The sequence below is a fragment of the Nicotiana attenuata genome, unplaced genomic scaffold, assembly GCF_001879085.1.
Source record: "Nicotiana attenuata strain UT unplaced genomic scaffold, NIATTr2, whole genome shotgun sequence".
In the NCBI taxonomy this organism is placed as follows: Eukaryota; Viridiplantae; Streptophyta; class Magnoliopsida; order Solanales; family Solanaceae; genus Nicotiana; species Nicotiana attenuata.
The window spans coordinates 51,341-65,816 of record NW_017673714.1 but is presented as its reverse complement, the minus strand read 5'-3'; positions in this window follow the sequence as shown (position 1 = coordinate 65,816).

Genomic DNA, 14,476 nt, shown 5'->3' with positions numbered 1-14,476 from the left:
CACTTGGAAAGGTTGTACTCTTATTTGAGGAAATGTCTGAAAGGTATAGATTTATAAAATACTGGAATGCTAATACAACAACATAGAGATATTATGCAAGATGTACGGGTTTGGAGTTCTCCCAAACAATGTGGTATGTATATGATCTTGTGAAATGTCGCTACTCTTATTAGCCTCTAAGAGGCTCCTTGGCTATTCAACATATCAAATGGTATTCCAATCTCCATAACTCAATCACTCATAGTTAATGACTTCTTGATATATTAATATGACAAAATTATAGAATAATGCCTTGACCTTACACTATTTTAGCCCAGTTATAAGTTTGCAAATGTGTAGCCAAATATCAATATGATCTTTTCTTTTCTCATTCCATCTAATTATAACAACCTCATTTATTCCTACTATTGTAGCTCTCTCCTCATTTTTCACCAATAAATATTTAATTTAATAAATGAAAAAGAATCATATGCAAAAAAACTGAAAAGAAAAATTAGTTCCCCATTCAATCAACACTCATTCGTCCATAACTAATACTTCTCTGTTTTTTTTTAAATTTTTGTATATCTTCAGGTTTATACATATCTATCACAACAGCGAAACGCAAAAACAGACGCAAGAAACCTAAAATCTCGTCTCCTTTAATGCTAATCTTGTTAAATTTCGATTATGATTTTGTGAGAAATTTGGAGTGGGTATTGTTTGAACTTATTAGAAATAGTCTAAGTAGGTTGTACAAAGTCTGAAGTTATTTGCTGGAGATTTGGACTAGTTTTATACAAGAATTGCAAGTAAAAATCGTACAAAAATTTCGTTAGTGATGCTTATACACTTTTATACAATGTTATATACTTTTATACAAAGAGGTACAGTATGTATAGTTGTATAAAAGTGTATAAAGATGTATAATCACAGAGTGAAAATATTCTTGATACACTATGTATATAGGTGTATAAGAAGAATGAGAAGAAAAAGAAGAAGAAAATGCGAGAAATTCACCAAATACCTGTAAATAATGTATCAACCTTTGATATAATAGTGTATAAGTTGTGTTTATACACTATTATATATACTATTTATACAATATTATACATTATTATACAAATGAATCCTATCAATGGAGTTTCACGTGTTCTTCTTCTTCATTGGGCATCCTCTGAAATTTAACTCAAATATAGCCAAAAGCTACTCCAAATCACTTGAAATTTAAGTTTTGAACTCATCTTGATGATTCCAATCAACTGAGACAACACCCATTTCAAACAACTAACAAATCGGAAAACTCAATTTCTGAAATTTAACTCAAATATAGCCTAAATCTACTCCAAATCACTTGAAATTTAAGTTTTAAACTCATCTTGATGATTCCAATCAACTGAGACAACACCCATTCCAAACAACTAACAAATCGGAAAACTCAATTTCGGAAATCGAATCTTCGAACCACTTGTAATGGTGACTTTTATTTTTCAAATCCTTAGTTAACCATTAAAATCCAGAAAAGAATTGAAGGAGAATAACAATAGTAGAGAAATTTTGAGGTGCAAAGGCTAACATGGGAAGGAGAAGAAGAATGAAGAAAAAAAGGGGAACGAAGAAAAAAAGGGAATGAAGAAATAAGAGTTGGGCTAACTGGTGAAAATTAATTTTCAGATTATCTACAACCTGGGCTATACTAGGTAAGGGCTTTAAACATGAGCCATTTTCTGATGGGTTGTTGGGTCAAGTAACAAGGATATAATTCTCCCTATTAATATCATCAAATAGCTGCTCCAGACCACCATAAAAGGAATTATAGCCGTTCTAAAGTCTTCAATGTTGGGCACGTGCCCGTGCTGTAGCACAGGCTGAAACTTACTAGTTACCATTATGTAGAAGTGAGAGTTAAGTTGTACGAACGCAGTACGAACATGGGTAAGTTCGGGGTTTCAAAAAAATTCTTTGCTTTATGTTTTGTCAACTATGCCCCTGCCCTCTATGACTTAAAGCTTTGCCAATTGTAGGTTTAATGGTAATTGGATTCTTCCTACGTTTATATTGGGCCCTCACTATTCCAGAAGCTACTCACATTCTGACCATCTTTTCATTCAGTTCTCTGCTTTTATTCATTTTGCCTGCTGCTCTTTTTCTTCCTATTGAGCCTTCACTATTTTCATCAGAAGATGTTGAATCTGAGAGGAAAATTTTTTGTTTCTTTGCTCAGTTCTCCGGCGGGTTCGTTTTCTTCTTCCTCTTTCTTTTTTGCTTCGTTTTGCCGAATTTCATAAGTGAATCTTCGATTTCCTCTATTTTATAAGCCATGTGTATGTTTCAATCATTAATGTAAAATTTCGAGGTTTAGTGCTTTGTGATTTTGAATGTATCGTATTTTGCGTTGTATGTGTTCGCTATGTCTTGATATGAATAGTGAGAGTTGGTTTAACGTGGTTTGCACCTGCAAATTTAGTCTTGATCCTTTTGTACCTTTTAATTTCTAATGGGATCTGTAGTCAAACAATTTCTTATCAATATGCCTTAATTTCTCAATTTCAGTTTCATGTTATCTTTGGTATGTGCATTACAGTTGTGGTGAATTATTATTTTTCTGTGGTAGTTCTTGCTTCTTCTTTTCTTAAATGCGCCCTGTTGCTAATGGAATTTTGGTGGGCATCTGGTAGTTCCTCTGTTCGTTTGGATATTTTTAAAGTTAATTTTTGCGGCCAACGTGTTTGACAAATTTCCCTCGCAAAAGGAAGACTTGTGTGTGCTAGGTCGATGAAGCTGAATTATGGTTTCGCTCTGTTTACTGTGCATGTGCTTTCTTTTATCCTTAATGTTCTGCCTCTGTTTCCACAAGGGGTTACCACATAAGTTTTCTAGAATCACTTTAAATTTTGTGGTTCTTTTGTAATGGTATTTTATTTGCTTGCATGCGTAATGCCCCTCGAGATTGAGGCCATCAGCAATCGAAACCTAATATGATCGACTTCGAGCGAAGCGCAATGATGGAAAGGCGGAATATCTGTAACTGGTCGGAGATCACGACGGAAATCTCGAAACAGATCAAATCAAGGGCGATTATTTAGGCTAATCATGGGATTTACTTCCGTAATTAGAATTGCACCATAACTAGGACTCTTACATTCATACAGATCAAGGCAATATAATTTCTCTCTCTTTCTCTGGTTTATTAACTTGTTTTTCTTTAACTGTTCTTATCTTACTAAGCTCTGGGGTGCATAAGGCACTGTCCAGACATTGGTTTGTTTTACATTCTTGTCAATTCCCATCACTTATCTTTAAGTTAATCAATTGGTATTAGGTAAAATCACATATCCTTAAAATCACATTATAAATTTAATTGTTATCCAATTTTTATGGTAAACATTTAGGTATATTCCAGTTTTGTATGAAATACTATTTGTTGCTAATTTCTCAGTTCTATGGTATATGTAGGAGTTTGAAGCCAGAAGTGGAAAATTTATCAAATCACAATCAACGACTGTTTTCTCTGTTTTCTTTGCAATATATACTTCCTCCGTCTCAATTTATGTGAACATGTTTGACTGGGCACGGAGTTTAAGAAAAAATGAAGACTTTTGCAATTTGTGGTCCTAAACAAGTCAAAAAGGGGCCCAAACTATTTGTGTGGTTATAAAAGCTTCTCATTAAGGGTAGAATTGTAAGTTTAAGTTAAATTATTACCAATTTAAGCTAAGTTTATGATACGAACTATGAACCAAAACCCAGATATGACAAAATACGCGGAATCAACAATAAGAGCTAGACCTACAATTGATTGGAAGAACAAGAACCAATTAGGCTATCAAGCCTAATTACCTCAATGAACTCAATCAATGGTAACCCTAAGCTATGAAAACCCTCAAGAGATTGGCAACTCTTGAAAACCCAGATAAAGTAATTAAGCAATTAAGCATTCACTACTAATTGCTCACCAACTAAGACTAATTTAGCACTAATAAAAGCATAAACAAAGCAATAAAGCAATTAAAGTCTAAACATAAATGCATTAATTAAAAGATAAGGAAAGAGCGTGAGACTTGCATGTCTTCAAGTTTTCTCATTCATCAAGTCTACCTAAAATAAAAGCCTTAAGGGCTATTTATACTAGAGTGGGCATTTGGCTACAAATGACCCAAATACCCCTAAGTAAATTCTAAGGAGCTTAGTCAATTATTACAAGTATAGCCTTCTTGATCTTGACTCCTTTAAAGCACTCCAATGCTATGATGTTGACTTGGAAATTGTTAGGCATGCTCATCCAGTATGTATCATCCTCCCCCACTTGAAAGAAATTCGTCCTCGAATTTGGACCTTGAAAAACCAAGAAAGAGGCAAACATAAGTACCAAGCCAATCACAATCAAAGTATTGTATGTCCAAGCTAAAAGATCAAAGATCAGAATCTTGTACTCAAAAGTGACACTCTTATGATATAGCCAAGTGTCATAATCTATAAAGAACACATCTTTATTACAAATATCACAAACTTGACTATAAGAAAAATAATACTCATGAGAAGAATTAAGAAAGTGAAAAGTTTCATGCTTCCAACAAAACCACAATATTGTCAAATCCTCAACAAAGTGTACACTTTTATGGTATAACCAAGTGTCATAAGAAGGAATAAAAATCATACTCTCAACTCAAAGAAAGACACTTCACCATGATAAGAAGCAACTCTGGGGTCAAACACAAATTTTAATCTCCAAATATCTACACACCTTCCAACAACTTCACATGACAACTTAAGAGATATGTCGTGCTCATCATGAATCATCATATAAAGAATATCATAATACTCAAAGTTAAAACTCTTTACCTTTATGGCCTTAGATAAACACAAAATAAGCATAAGCCAAACCTACATACCATTCTTGCTTTTGGGCAAAACAAAAAGCTCTTGATAAAAAGTATGCCAAAGTGTTAGTTCAAGGCCTTTCTTACCCTTAGCAACTTTCTCATGTTGAACCTTCACAAAACAATCAATAAAGTTAGGTTACTTTTGCTCAAAATGGTCACTCAAAATACCAAAAGAAACATTCTTACCTTTTCTCATCGAAGCATTGGCAAAATCCAATGATAATGTTCTTTCAAAAGTAGGAATAAGATAAGTAAAACAATTAATACTAGTTCTAGCATCAAAAAATTTACTTTCCTTTTGACACTCAACAAAATCATCACATAAATATACATAATAGTCATCAAGATCAAATACAAGAGAAGTTAACTCATTGGAATACAAATGGAAGTTTTCTTCTTCTATATTTATGTCATTAGAAGTAACTTGTTCACTCTCCAACAAGGCATCTCCAAACTCACATTTGCTCATTTCACCATAAAAACTGAATCTTTTTGCCAAAAGAATGAAAATAGAATCGAAAGAATCATCAACACATTCTTCTTGACTCATTTCTCCATAAAGGTCAAAACTTTCTTCCAACAAAGTTAAAGTAGAGTCAAAAGAATCATTACATGCATCATCCCATACAGGTGGGGTATCATAAGATTCAACATCACACAAATCACTAGTTAGGGATTCATTAAACAAAGAACTAAAATCATCCAATAATGCGCAAGAACTCCTAGCTAGTTGCAAGCCAAAACTGTTTTTCTCATTGCAAGATAAAAAAGTATCAAACTCATCAATATCATAGCTATATTTCTGTCACGACCCGGATTTCCCACCCTCGGGAGTCGTGATGGCGCCTACTAATAGGAGCTAGGCAAGCCAATTATCAATTACCTCGTTTAGCGAACATCCACAATATTAGAAACAATGAAGCATTTAATAATAAAGCGGAGGTCTCAAATATAATTAACTGAAAGAAATGCAGAAGTTTAACAAAATCCTCTACCCAAGACTGGTGTCACAATACTCACGAACGTCTAGAGAATACTAAATACAAGGTCTGAAAGAGACATAAATCTGTTTGTCTCGAATACAAAGAGGCAACAGTCTAAAAGTGCGAACAAGAGAGAGACGTCGGGCCTGCGGACGCCTGCAAGGCTACCTCGGGTCTAACGATACAGAGAACCTGCTGCCGTACTAATGCTGCTGCTGCTGCTCGGAACCTGGACCTGTGCAAAAATGCACAGAGTGTAGCATCAGCACAACCGACCCCATGTGCTGGTAAGTGTCTAGCCTAACCCCGGTGAAGTAGTGACGAGGCTAGACTAGACTACCACATAAACCTGTGCAGTTACGAAATATATTGCGGAAAATAAACAGTTTATAAGGGAAGGGGAGCATGCTGTGGGGAGATAACAATATTATAGTGAATCCGAAATAACAATCTAAGGACAACTTGTAATTAACAACGGACAAGAATCAAACACCCAAATGAACACACTTGTATCGATAGTTGTTGCGGCGCGCAACCTGATCCTAATGTATGACCACACTATTGCGGCGTGCAGCCCGACCCTCAAATATCACTGTTGTGGCGTGCAACCCGACCCTCAAATATCACTGTTGCGGCGTGCAACCCGACCCTCAAATATCACTGTTGCGGCGTGCAACCCGACCCTCAAATATCACTGTTGTGGCGTGCAACCCGACCCTCAAATATCACTGTTGCGGCGTGCTACCCGACCCATATCATTTGGTATTGTTGCGGCGTGCAACCCGACCCATAACATTTAATATTGTTGCGGCGTGCAACCCGATCCACATTTATCATTTGTACCTCATCCAAACAACAGTCACAAATAAGGGGCAAGAGAGTAAATAAACAATAATGAAAATCCTGGCAAGGGAACACACACAACAAACAATTAAAACCCAGCAAGGGCACAACATCAATGAACTCAATATCCCGGATTTGGTTATACGTGAATGCGTAGAAGAATGGGCTGGGGTCCGGGATTTGGTTATACGCGAACGCGATAGGGGACTCGCGAACGCGGTGAAGGGGGGGCTGAACTATGCGAACGCGGGGACTACTAGGCGAACGCGAAGAAGGGGGAGCCTACAGGTACGCGAACGCGAGCTGAAGGCCGCGAACGCGAAGAAGCAAAATACTGTGCAAAAAAAAATTGCAGAAAATCTGCTACCATCCTAAGTCCAAAACCACCCCGAACACCTCCGAAAATATTCCCGAGCCCTCGGAGCTCCTAACCAAACACACACACTAACTCAACAACATCCTACGAACTTAACCGTGCGATCAAATCGCCAAAATAACATCATAAATGAGGAATCAAACCTCAAAATCATCACATTTTCATCAAACTTCTTAAACTTTCATTTTTTTGATATTTAGGTCCGAAACACGTCAAACGACGTCCGATTTCGACCAAATTTCACAGGAAGCGCTTAAACCACATATAAGACCTGTACCGGGCGCCCGAACCAAAATACGGGCCCGATACCAACGCTTTCTAATCCATTTTCATTTCACATTTTCATATAAATTTCAGAAAAACAATTTCTTTAAAAAAATTCTTTTCCCGGGCTCGAGACCTCGGATACCGATTCCGGGCATACGCCCGAGTCCCATATTTTTCTACGGCCCCTCCGAGACCGTCAAATCACGGGTCCGGGTCTGTTTACCCAAAATGTTGACCAAAGTCAACTTTAATCATGTTAATATCAAATTCATAAATTTTTACACAGGATTCATATTTAAGCTTTCCGGGTACGCGCTCGGACTACGCAAATCGAGGCAAGTAAAAATGAGGTTTTCAAGGCCTCGGAAGCACGGAATGAAAGAGATAATAGGTGATGACCCTTTGGGTCCTCACATTCTCCACCTCTAAAACAAGCGTTCGTCCTCGAACGGACAAAAGAAAGAAGTACCTGAGTCAGAAAAAAGATGAGGATAACGGCTCCGCATATCAGACTCGGACTCCAAGGTCGATGCCTCAGGAGGCTGACCTCTCCACTGAACACGCACTGAGAAAAACTCTTGGATCTCAACTGACGAACCTGCCGGTCTAGAATAGCTACCGGCTCCTCCTCATAAGACAGATCCTTGTCCAACTGGACAATGCTGAAATCTAACACGTGGGCTGGATCGCCGTGGTAGCTCCGAACAATGGGAACAAAATCAATAGAAGGGACCTCTACGCTGGAATCGCGAACATACGCCAGATAAGCTAAACACCCCTTCTCGACCATGCGTCGAGCCTTCACATATGATATAACACTGCGGGTGGCATGGCCTGGGGTCCCTCTCCACTCCAAACGGGGCAAATCTGGTAAAGCTAAGGTCAACCCAAATGACATGACCAAAAACTCATAATGCCCATACCGAGTGCGGAATGCTATCTTAGGGACATCGGATGCCCTAATCCTCAACTGGTGGTAGCTACTAGTAGGAGCTAGGCAAGCCAATTATCAATTACCTCTTTTAGCGAACATCGACAATATTAGAAACAATGAAGCATTTAATAATAAAGCGGAGGTCTCAAATATAATTAACTGAAAGAAATGCGAAAGTTTAACAAAATCCTCTACCCAAGACTGGTGTCACAATACTCACGAACGTCTAGAGAATACTAAATACAAGGTCTGAAAGAGACATAAATTTGTTTGTCTCGAATACAAAGAGGCAACGGTCTAAAAGTGCGAACAAGAGAGAGACGCCGGGCCTGCGGAAGCCAGCAAGGCTACCTCGGAGTCTCGTGGACTGAAGGTCGGCTCCCTAACTACTGCTGCGCACCGTAAGCTGCTCCGACACCTGGATCTGTGCAAAATAGCACAGAGTGTAGCATCAGCACAACCGACCCCATGTGCTGGTAAGTGCCTAGCCCAACCTCGGCGAAGTAGTGACGAGGCTAGACCGGACTACCACATAAACCTGTGCAGTTATATATACATATACAGCGGAATCGAAATACAGAGACAAGTACTTAATATGGGAGGGGGAGCATGCTATGGGGGAAATAACAATTTCAAGTAAAAGTCGTCCAGTAACGAAGGAAAACAACACAACTCAAACATTAATAAGGAAACAGAGATCAACAAGTGCACAGCATCACCCTTCGTGCTTTTACTCTCATCCTCACAAAGCAATGATATAATAAAATGTGCACGGCGTTACCCTTCGTGCTTCTACTCTCGTTCCTCACATATAGTCAATAGAATCGGCACGGAATGGTACATCGTGCGGTACGGCATCACCCTTCGTGCTTTACTCTCTTTCCTCACAATAAACAAACAATGCAGGCATCACCCTTCGTACTTTACACTCTTTCCTCACAATAAACAAACAATGCACGGCATCACCCTTCGTGCTTTAACACTCTTCCTCACCCAAACAACAATCACAAACAAGGGCAAGGGAATAAACAAAACAATAATAGAAATCCCGGCAAAGGAACACAATTAAACAATTAAATCCCGGCAAGGGTACAACATCAATAATCTCAACGTCCCGGCAAGGGAAAATATTCAATAAGCAACAATATCCCGGCAAGGGAGCAATTTAAATACTCTTTCTCCTCCTTTTTCTTTTGTTTCTTATTTCACTTTACCACTTGAGCCAATGCTCCAAAGGGTCCAACCATTTCATATACGTTCACAATTGAAATATAACTTGAGCCTATGCCCCTCGTTGCTCATAGGTCACAATTTCCTTTCACAAGCTTTTCACAACAAATAGGATTCATCACCAAGACAAGAGAAATACAACGAAGTCAAGATATTCACAATTTAAAGACTCACGGTCATGAAAATGAGTTTTGCAAAGTTTTACCCAAAAAGTCAAAAATCGCCCCTGGGCCCACGTGGTCAAAACCCGAGGTTCGAACCAAAACCCGATTACCTATTCCCCCACGAACTCAAATATGTAATTTGTTTTGAAATCGGACCTCAAATTGAGGTCCAAATCCCTAATTTTTGAAAAATCTAGGTTCTACCCCAAACACCCAATTTCCCCCATGAAAATCTTTGGTTTTAGGTTGAAATCATGTTAAAAGATGTAAATGATTGAAAGAAATGAGTAAAAACTAACTTACAATTGATTTGGAAGAAGATTTATTCTTGGAAAATCGCCCAAAGGAGTTGTGTTTGAAAAATTGTCACGACCCCAATCCCGCTCGTGATGGCGCCCAACACAATGCTAGGCAAGCCCGACCATTTAAACATTCCCGAACCCAATACGCAACCCATTACCAATTAATAGAGTTAAATTATCAGATAACATAATTCCAACCCGTAGTGATAGACAGAAATAGTGCGGAAAAACCATAACAAATGCCAATACAACTCCCAACAGATCTGGGGTCACGAGTCTAGAGCCTCTAAATACAACTGAGTAGCAAAATCTAAACATATGAAAGTCTAGGATGCGGGAAAGCAATGGGATAAGGGGAGAAGTCGGGTCCTGCGGACGCCAGGCAGCTACCTCGACAACTCCTGTGATAATCTGGAGAGCAACAACAACTCTACTAAGCCTCCGGAATACCTGTATCTGCACACATGGTGCAAGGAGTAAAGTGAGTACTCCAACTCAGTGAGTAATAAGCATAGATAATGGCTGAAGATAAGAAATCACGAAATATTACAATGTAAAGCTATAATTGGCAAGCCAGCACATTTAACGGTGAGATAACAGCAAATCAAATGACAGGTAAAGCAAATAAATACCAGTGCATGAATGTAATGCAATGCATATGACCGCTGCGGCGTGCAGCCCGATCCATTTGGGTACCCGCGCTCACTGTGGGGGTTCAGACTCCGCAGGGGCTCCTACAGCCCAAGCGCAATATCGACATAACATCGCTGCGGCGTGCAACCTGATCCATGCTCAGTCCAGAATATGCAAGTAAGCCACTCAGGCAATATTAAGTAATAGCTCTCAGCTCCAAACGTCAGAAAAATGTAGTTTAAGTTTTTAAATCTTAGAAATATGACTGAACAATTCAAAACAATATTTAACTCAGGACTAAAATCATTTAACATGCTAAGTATCATGGAAACAGTGATAATAATCCCTGAAAGATTCAAATAATCGGCACAAAGCCCAAATATATCTATAAAATCCAAGTAGGATGATTACCAATCCATCTCTAGTCAAGAACACAGTATGAACATCACTTGGGACGGACTAAGCCACAGTCCCCAATCACAAACAACCCCGCACTCATCATAGAGTACGTGTCTCGCCTCAGTATAGCGTCACAATGCGATATACCGGGGTTTCAAACCCTCAGGTCATCATCTACAGCTATTACTCACCTCAAGCTGGCCACAAGTCTAGCTCGCTATGCCTTTTCCTCTCGAATCAACCTCCTCGCATGGGGAATCTGGTCCAAATCACAAGGAATACATTACTATAGGCCAAAGAAACATAACCCAATCGAAAGGACTCGAAAAACACAAAAAATCACGAAGTTGGCAAAACCCGAGCCCCGGGCCCACTTCTCGAAAAATTACAAAATTCACATCACCGGATTCCTCGTCTCGCCACGAGTCCATGCATATTGAATTTATAAAAATCGGAGTCCATTTGACCCCTCAAATCCCCATTTTAGACTCTCTTAAGTTCAAGCCCTAAACCACCATTTTTGACCTTTGATTCCTTGATTATTCAGTCTAAATCCATATTTATACACCATAAAATCAAACTCTAAGTCCAAGAATCCATACCCGATTAAAGCCCTCGAAACCCTCTTCAAAATCGCCTCAAAGTTCTCAAGGTTCGGAGTCCAAAATGTTACCCTTTCAAAAATTCGCGAAGAAGATAAATCTCACTTAACTGCCGGTTATTTCCGCTTCTGCGGACCAAATACCGCTTTTGCGACTTCCGCTATGTGGTCAACGTCTGCTTTTGCGGACTTTTCACTTAAGGCCACTTTCCGCTTCTGCGGTCCCCAATCGCATCTGCGGGACCGCTTAAGCGATCCTAATCCTGCCTCTGCGGAACCTGGCAAGTGCCAAGTTTTCCGCTTCCGCGCTCCTCAAACCGCTTCCGCGAGACCGCACCTACGGCCCCACAACCGCAGGTGCGAAACCAACAGATACCAGCAACTTGAACCTGCAATTAAACTCCAAAACCCTTCCATTTAACCACCCGAACTCACCCCGAGGCCCCCGGGACCTCAACCAAAAGCACAGATATGATCCAATACCCTATTCAAACTTGTTCCAATCTTAACAACACATCCAACAACACAAAAATCCTCATTTTTCATCAGTTTCAAGCCTAAGTTCTTCAATTTCTTCCGAAACCACATTCGATCAAAAACCCAACCAAATCACCTCCGAACCACCTGAAATTTTGCACAAATATTCAAAATCACCTAACGGAGCTACTGCAACTCTCGCATTTCCATTCCGACCCCCGGATTAAAATCTCACCTACCAACCGGAATTCGCCAAAATACTAACTTCGCCAATTCAAGCCTAATTCTACAACGGACCTCCAAAATCAATTCCGATCGCACTCCTAAGTCACAAATCATCCCCCGAAGCTAACCGAATCACCGGAATTCATCTCCGAGCCGTCTAACTCAATAGTCAACATCCGGTTGACTTTTCCAATATAAGCCTTCCTTAAAGAGACTAAATGTCTCATTTCCTATCCAAACCAATCCAATTCAACTCTAACTCACCCGATGTCAATAATGAAACATGAAGAAGCAATAAATGGGGAAGACGGGGCTGTAATACATGAGACGACGGGCCGGGTCGTCACATCCTCCCCAACTTAAACAAACGCTCGTCCTCGAGCGGGTCAAGGAACATACCTGAAGCCTCAAATAGGTGAGGATATCTGCTTCGCATCTCCTGCTCGGTCTCCCAGGTAGCCTCCTCCACTGCACCTTCACCGAAGCTATATCCTTTGATCTCAACTTTCGAATCTGACGACCCAAAATAGCCACTGGCTCCACATCATAGGTCAAGTCATCATCCAACTGAACCGTGCTGAAATCTAACACATGAGATGGGTCCCCAACATACTTCCGGAGCATAGAAACATGAAACACCGGATGAACCCCCGACAAGCTGGGTGGCAAAGCAAGCATATAGGCCACCTCCCAAATCCTCCTAAGTATCTCAAAAAGACCAATGAACCGTGGACTCAACTTTCCTTTCTTTCCAAATCTCATAACGCCCTTCATGGGCGAAACCTTCAACAAGACCTTCTCGCCCACCATATAAGATACATCTCGAACCTTCCGGTCTGCATAACTCTTCTGACGCGACTGAGCTGTACGAAGTCTCTCCTGGATCACTTTCACCTTATCTAAGGAATCCTGGACCAACTCTGTCCCCAATAGCCTAGCCTCGCCGGGCTCAAACCAACCAACCGGAGATCTACACCGTCTTCCATATAAGGCCTCATACGGTGCCATCTGGATGCTGGACTGATAGCTGTTGTTGTAGGCAAACTCTGCAAGTGGCAAGAACTCAGCCCAAGAACCTCCAAAATCAATAACACAGGCACGCAACATGTCCTCCAATATCTGAATGGTACGCTCGGACTGCCCGTTCGTCTGAGGATGAAATGTTGTGCTCAGCTCCACCTGTGTACCCAACTCCCGCTGAAAAGTCTTCCAGAACTGGGAAGTAAACTGAGTACCTCTATCTGAGATAATGGAAACTGGGACCCCATGCAACCGAACGATCTCCCGGATGAAAATCCCTGCCAGACGCTCTGAAGAATAGGTAGTACACACCGGAATGAAGTGCGCGGACTTGGTCAGCCGATCCACAATCACCCAAACCGAGTCAAACTTCCTCGAGGTACGAGGGAGACCACTCACAAAATCCATAGTAATCCTCTCCCACTTCCACTCTGGAATATCCATCCGCTGAAGTACACCACCGGGCCTCTGATGCTCATATTTGACCTGCTGACAGTTGAGGCACCGAGCTACATAACTCACAATATCTTTCTTCATTCTCCTCCACCAGTAGTGCTGCCTCAAATCCTGATACATCTTCGCGGCACCCGGATGAATGGAATACCGCGAGCTGTGGGCCTCCTCTAATATCAACTCCCGAAGCCCATCCACATTGGGCACGCAAATCCGTCTCTGCATCCTCAACACGCCATCATCATCAATAGTCACATCTCTGCATCATCGTGCTGGACCCTGTCCTTAAGGACAAGCAAATGCGGATCATCATACTGGCGCTCTCTGATGCGGTCATACAAGGAAGACCGAGAAACCACACGAGCCAACACCCGACTAGGCTCCGAAATATCTAGCCTTACCATCCGATTGGCCAAAGCCTGGACATCAACTGCAAAGGGCCTCTCCCCAACTGGAATGTACGCCAAACTACCCATACTAACCGCCTTCCGGCTCAAAGCATCGGCCACTACATTGGCCCTCCCCGGATGATACAAAATGGTAATATCATAGTCCTTGAGTAACTCAAGCCACCTCCGCTGCCTCAAATTAAGATCCTTCTGTTTGAACAAATGCTGAAGGCTGCGATGATCAGTATATACCTCACAAGATACGCCATATAAGTAGTCGCCTACCAAAATCTTAAAAAGCATGAACTATAGCAAGCC